The following is a 7308-nucleotide window of genomic DNA, read 5'->3' on the forward strand; positions in this document are numbered from 1 at the left end:
TTTAGTAGAGATGGAGTTTCACCATGTTGGTCAGGCTGGCCTCAAACTCCCGACCTCAGGTGATCTACCCACCTCGGCCTCCCAAAGTGCTGGGATTACAGGTGTGAGCCACCATACCTGGCCTGAGACCGTTTTCTTAAAAAAAAAAAAATAAATAAATACTTTTGCATCTTTCAACCCAATCAAAAAAAAAAAAAATCAGGCCTGGCATGGTGGCTCACACTGCTTGTAATCCCAGTACTTTGGGAGGCCGAGGCTGTCGGATCATGAGGTCAGGAGTTCGAGACCTGCCTGGCAATATGGCGAAACCCCGTCTCTACTAAAGACACAAAAAATTAGCTGGGTGTGGTGGTGCGTGCCTGTAATCCCAGCTACTAGGGAGGCTGAGGCAGGAGAATTGCTCGAATCCGGGAGGCGGAGGTTGCAGTGAGCCGAGTTTGCACCACTGCACTCCAGCCTGGTTTGGCAACAGAGTGAGACCGCGTCTCAAAAAACAAAATAACAAATGTTACCTTCTCAATGCAGCCCTCTCTGGCCACTGTAAAACTGCAGTATCCATCTCCATACACAAGCTATATCCCCCTTCCCCAATTTATTTCTCTCCAGAGCAGTCATCACCACTGTGATAGTTAATACTGAGTGTCAACTTGATTGGGTTGAAGGATGCAAAAGTATTGATCCTGGGTGTGTCTGTGAGGGTATTGCCAAAGGAGATTAACGTTTGAGTTAGTGGGCTGGGACAGGTAGACCCACCCTCAATCTGGGTGGGTACCATCTAATCAGCTGCCAGTGCAGCTAGAATATAAAGCAGACAGAAAAAACGTGAATAGACTGGCCTGGCCTCCCAGCCTACTTCTTACTCCCGTGCCGGATGCTTCCTGCCCTTGAACGTTGGACTCCAAGTTCTTCGGTGTGGGGACTTGGACTGGCTCTCCTTGCTTCTCAGTTTGCAGATGGCTTATTTTGGGACCTTGTGATTGTGTGGATTAATAATAAACTCCCCTTTACATACACATATATATATATAATCCCCTTTACATACATACATATACATATATACATATACATATATACATATACATATATACACACATATATATACATATACATACACACACACACATATATATATATATCTCCTGTTAGTTGTGTCCCTCTAGAGAATCCTGACTAACAAAACCACTTAATATCCTCTTTTATTTTTCTGGCCAGGCGTGGTGACCCATACCTGTAATCCCAGCACTTTGGGAGGCTGAGGCGGGGGTGGATCATTTGAGGTCAGGAGTTCGAGACCAGCCTGGCCAACATGATGAAACCCCATCTCTACTAAAAAATTCAAAAATTAGTTGGATGTGGTGGCATGTGCCTGTAATTCCAGCTACTAGGGAGACTGAGGCAGGATAATAACTTGAACCTGGGAGGTGGAGGCTGCAGTGAGCAGAGATTGCACCACTGCACTCCAGCCTGGGAGACAGAGTGACTCTGTCTCAAAAAAAAAAAAAAAAAAGCCAGTTGATTAGCAACCTTAATTCCATCTGCTACTGTAATTCCCTGTTGGGGTATCACCCAACAAATTCCTGGGTTCCAAGGATTAGGATGTGGATATCTTTGGGGAATCATTATTCTGTTACCACATCATAGAAATCTGTCCACAACAGTGGAAAAACAAAGCATATGGTATATGTATACATATGTAAATATATATACACATATATACAAACATATATATACACATATATACATATATACAAATATATATGTTTAAGAGATGGGGTCTTGCTCTCTTGCCCAGGCTGGAGTGCAGTAGCAGAATCATAGGTCACTGCAGCCTTGAACTCCTGGGCTCAAGTGAGCCTCCTGCCTCAGCCTCCGGAGTAGCTGGAATTATAGGTGTGCGCTAACATGCCTGGCTAACTTTTTTGTAGCGATGGGGGGGGGTCTCACTATGTTACCCAGTCTAGTCTTGAACTCTTGGCCTCAAGCAATCCTCTTGCCTTAGCCTCCCAAAGTGCTGAGATTGTAGGAATCAGCCATAAATGGGATTCCAGGCCAGCCATCTAGTGCTTCTGATTACTCAGAAACTGCACAGAATCCTGTTTCCAGCTGGCAGAAAAGAGAGTATGGAGAGCCTCAGGAGGGTTTTTGTTTGTTTGTTTGTTTGTTTTATTATTATATATACTTTTTGAGATGGAGTCTCGCTCTGCCACCCAGGCTGGAGTCCAGTGGCACGATCTTGGCTCACCGCAATCTCTGCCTCCCAGGTTCTGGGTTGAAGGGATTACTTTGCCTCAGCCTCCCAAGTAGCTGGGATTACAGGCACGTGCCTCCATGCCCAGCTAATTTTCTTTTTTTTTTTTTTTTTTTTTTGAGACGGAGTCTCACTCTGTCACCCCTGTCTCTTATACACATCTAGATGTGTATAAGAGACAGCTGCAAGCTCCACCTCCCGGGTTTACGCCATTCTCCTGCCTCAGCCTCCCGAGTAGCTGGGACTACAGGCACCCACCACCACGCCTGGCTAGTTTTTTTGGTATTTTTTTAGTAGAGACGGGGTTTCACTGTGTTAACCAGGATGGTCTCGATCTCCTGACCTCGTGATCCGTCCGTCTCGGCCTCCCAAAGTGCTGGGATTACAGGTTTGAGCCACCACGCCCGGCCCCAGCTAATTTTCGTATTTTTATAGAGATGGGGTTTTGCCATGTTGGCCAGGCTAGTCTCAAACTCCTGACCTCATGTGATCTGCCCGCCTCAGCCTCCCAAAGTGTTGGGATTACAGGCATGAGCCACCGAGGTTTTTAGAGGCAGCCCTCAGGAGGGTTTTTAGAGGCAGCTGGAGACTCAATGGATCACTTCTGCACACATTCCATTGGCCTGAAGTCATCAAAGGGTCGCACCTAACTGCAGGGAATCCTGGGACATGTAGTCCAGCTTTGTACCTAGGAAACCAAGAAGTGGAGTTGGGGAACACAGCACTCTTTGCCACTGTGGGCAAGTCCCTCACAGTCCTGGCACGCTCAGTGAAGAAACGTGGGGTTGAGGAAATTTGGGGTGCAGCACATGAAGAAATTCACTTTTGCCTGGGGTTCTTTTGTTTGCTTTTTGTTTTGCTTCTTATTCTAGAGATGCCCTAGATTATAGATTACAAAAGCCTAAAAGTATGCAGGGCAGAGGCCATTATTAGGGTGAAATAAGGACTCAAGGGCCAGAGACCAACACAGTTATTACCATCATAATCATCACCTTCCACATCATCATCAACTTTATCATTTTGGGGGTTGTTGTTTGGTTGGTATTTTTCCTGCCTCTGGGCTGCCAAAGCAACTGAAACATACCTGGGCTGTCAAACCTACTAGCTGGCTAGGCACAGTGGCTCATGCCTATAATCCCAGCACTTTGGGAGGCCAAGTTGGGCCAATGACTGCAGCCTCAACCTCCCAGTCTCAAGCAATCCTCCCATCTCAGCCTCCTGAGTAGCTGTGCCATCATATGCCCGACTTTTTTGTATTTATGTAGAGATGGGGTCTCCCTGTGTTTCCCAAGCTGGTCTTGAACTCCTGGACCCAAGTGACCCTCCTGCCTCAGCCTCCCAAAAGTGCTAGGATTACAGCTGAGAGCCACCACGCCCATCTGGCACTCTTTTATTTGTATTTTTTCAAGAGGTAGAGTCTCACTCTGTTGCTCAGGCTGGAGTGCAGCGGCATGATTGTGGCTCACTGCAGCCTCCAGCTCCTGGACTCAAGTGATCCTCCTGCCTCAGTCTCTCCAGTAGCCCAACAGCTGGGACTACAGGTGTGTGATGCCATGCCCAGCTAATTTTAAATTTTTTTTGTAGAGATGGGGTCTCACTGAGTTACTCGAGCTGGTCTCAGACTCCTAGTCTCAAGTGATCCTCTCACCTTGGCTTCCCAAAGCCCTGGGATTATAAACATGAGCCACCCCGCCTAGCCCAGTTTTGGAACTTCGATCATCTCCTCACTTTGGAACCATTAGTCCCTGGGAGAGTCACACTGAAGTGTATAAACTCACAAGATGCAGTGGCCTTGGAAAGTAATAGAATGATTTCTGCTGCCAATGCAACTGCGTGGTGGATGCATAAATGGTGGTCAAAGTGAGCTCATTCTCTGTTGGCCAATCACTGTACAGGTTCATCTTATTAGTCAACAAATTGTAGTGGCTACTGTGTGCTCACTTGCATGGGTGCAACAGAAAGAGGGACAAGGCAGATTCCTAACACTATAAACTCCCTGCCCTCAAGGAGCTTATTTTCTGGATGGCAAGGTCAGAGGCTCTGTGGGGTCACACTAGGAACCAGCTTGAGCTCTGTACTCAGACCCAGAGTTGAATTCCTGCTTGCCACTTAACCTCCACAAACCTCAGTTTTTCCAATGGGGATAATAATTGCTATTTCACAAGAGCTGCTATGAAGTGAAAGTGAAAGAGTATGTGTCACGGGAGGCTATCGTTAATGCTTTCAATATATCATGTTACTGATTTTTTTCTAAGAGACAGTGTCTCGCTGTGTTGTCCAGGCTGTGATCATAGCTCACTGCAGCTTTGAACTCCTGGGCTCAAGCAATCCTCCCACTGCAGCCTCCGGAGAGGCTGGGACTACAAGTGTCCATCACCATGCCCAACTTTTTTTTTTTTTTTTGTAGACAGCGAGTCTGAGTATGTTGCTCAGGCTGGTCTTGAACTCCTGGCCTCAAGTAATTCCTCTGCCTCGGCCTCCCAAGGTGTCAGGATTACTGGTGTGAGCTACCACTCCCAGTACCTGTTATTTAATGAATGAATTTTAAGTTCCAGGGTACATCTGCAGGATGTGCAGGTTTGTTACATAGGTAAATGTGTGCCATGGTGGCTTGCTGCACCTATCAACCCATCACCTAAGTATTAAGCCCAGCATGCATTAGCTATTATTCCCGATGTTCTCCCTCCCCCCGCACCCCCAACAGGCCTCAGTGTGTGTTGCCCCCTCTCTGTGTCCATGTGTTCTCATCGTTCAGCTCCCACTTATAAGTGAGAACATGCGGTGTTTGGTTTTCTGTTCTTGGGTTTGCTAAGGCTAATGACCTCCAGCTCCTTCCATGTCCCTGCAAAGGACATGATCTTGTTCCTTTTTCTGGCTGCACAGTATTCCGTGGTATATATGTACCACATTTTCTTTATCCAGTCTATCATTGATGGTCACGTGGGTTGATTCCATGTCTTTGCTATTCTGAATAGTGCGGCAATGAACATTACATAGGAACTGCACATTAATTGTAGAAAACACAGATAACACAGAAACAAAACTTTTTGTGCCTTTCCCAAGATGTCAGTCTCTGAAATGTGACTTTACTGGAGTAGCAATAATTGTGAAAACATGTCCGTATGCAAGACACTACCCAGGGCTTCAAGTTATCACAGCTAAGCAAATTAGAGAGTTGGTTTCCCTGATGCACCCGAGTGTTGAATGCAGGTGGTGGAAGACCCACTTGCATCCAACTCCCAGGAAAGTAGCCAGAAGGAGGGTGGATTGCACTGAGGAAGGAAGACTCCCTGGGAAGCGGCAGGCCACTGTTGAGATGGCACCACCATCTTAATCTGTGTATTGCATGGTTTAAATGACTGCAAGCCCCAGCCTGGGCAACATAGTGAGACCCCCATCTCTACACAAAACAGACAGGTGTGATGGCATACGCCTGTGATCCTAGCTACTTGGGAGGCTGAGGTGAGAGGATCACTTGAGCCCAGGAGGTCGAGGCTGCAGTGAGCCATGATGGCACCACTGCACTCCAGTCTAGATGACGGAGTGAGACTCCATCTCTAAAACAAACAGAACACCAAAATAGGCTATACACCACCATTTAAAATATTTCCCCAACTCTTTATTTTGAAAAATTTCACACCCACAGATGTTGAAATTGTAATTATGACATGAACACTGCCTTCACATGCAGGATTTTTGATTTAAAACGAACAAAAATTGGTAGCCTCTGCTCTATGTTAATATCCAGACACCTTCTCTGTGTTTACAAGAGAAGCTTGAGTGAGGGTACTTTCTGTTCTCAGAAGTCTGTGGAATGATTTTTTGGTAGTGTTTTCTCTTGTCTCACTGAAACTCAACACGGCAAGGTGGGCAGCATAGGATTCATTCTCATTTTACAGATGAGGAAACAAGCTCAGAGAGTTCAACAGATCTACCTGCTCTCAAGTCAACAGGTGACCCAGCTGGAACTGGAACTTAAGACATCTGACTTCAGTAACAACATTCTACCGCCACTTCCTGTCCTGCATACACAAGGGGAGTAATGCCAGAGCTGCTTCTAAGAACAGGTGTGCAAAGGAAGTATTTTAGTCTCATTCTTCCGACAATTGCCGAGGAAATACTCCTCAGGCCTTATGTGCACAGCATTGCCAGCAGTCTGTGGTTAGGAACATACAAAACCACAATGGAGACTGCGAGTGGGAAGACGCACAGAGAAGATACTGGGAGGTCTGTGGCTTGCCCCTGCCTTGAGTTTCACATTGATTGAGTGCTTACACTGTCCCAGGTACTGTGCCTGGACCACAGAGCTGATAGTGAGACGGTCCAGGAGTCTGCCCGGTGGTGCTCTCATTCCAGTGGGTTCAACAGTGAGCTAGAAGCTGCCAATAAGAAGAGTACTGGACTGCATCAGGCCTACCTTGGTGTTTTGTTTGGTCCAGTTAGTGTTTGTTTATTCATTTATTTATTTAAGTTGCTCACTTCTAGCTTCTGTAAAGCAGACAATTTCTGCTGGATTCCTGAATAAGTAGCAGCCACCCCCCACGCCGCGGGCAGGACACAAGCCCTCCAGCTCACTTCTGTCCCCACTTTCTACTGCCCTACACCCAGGTAACTGACCCCATTCACAGAGTTACGGTACCCATCTGACGTCCATAGCATTTAGATGGGGGACGAAGCCAGGTTACATAGGACCTTGCAGGCCATGGTAAAAGTTTTGGATTAAAAAAGTGTTTTTGGCTGGGCACGATGGCTCACGCCTGTAATCCCAGCACTTGAGGAGGCCAAGGAGGGTGGATTACTTGAAGTCAGGAGTTCGAGACCAGCCTGGCCAACATCATGAAACCCTGTCTTTACTAAAAGCACAAAAATTAGTCAGGTGTGGTGGCGCATGCCTGTAATCCCAGCTACTCTGGAGGCTGAGGCAGGAGAATCACTTGAACCTGGGAGGCAGCAGTTGTAGTGAGCCAAGACTGTGCCACTGTACTCCAGCATGGGCAACACAGTGAGACTCTCAAAAAAAAAAAAAAAAAAAATTGTTTTTACTATTTTTGGTTTAGAAA

Source organism: Mandrillus leucophaeus, unplaced genomic scaffold (genome assembly GCF_000951045.1).
Source record: "Mandrillus leucophaeus isolate KB7577 unplaced genomic scaffold, Mleu.le_1.0 Scaffold164, whole genome shotgun sequence".
Lineage (NCBI taxonomy): Eukaryota > Metazoa > Chordata > Mammalia > Primates > Cercopithecidae > Mandrillus > Mandrillus leucophaeus.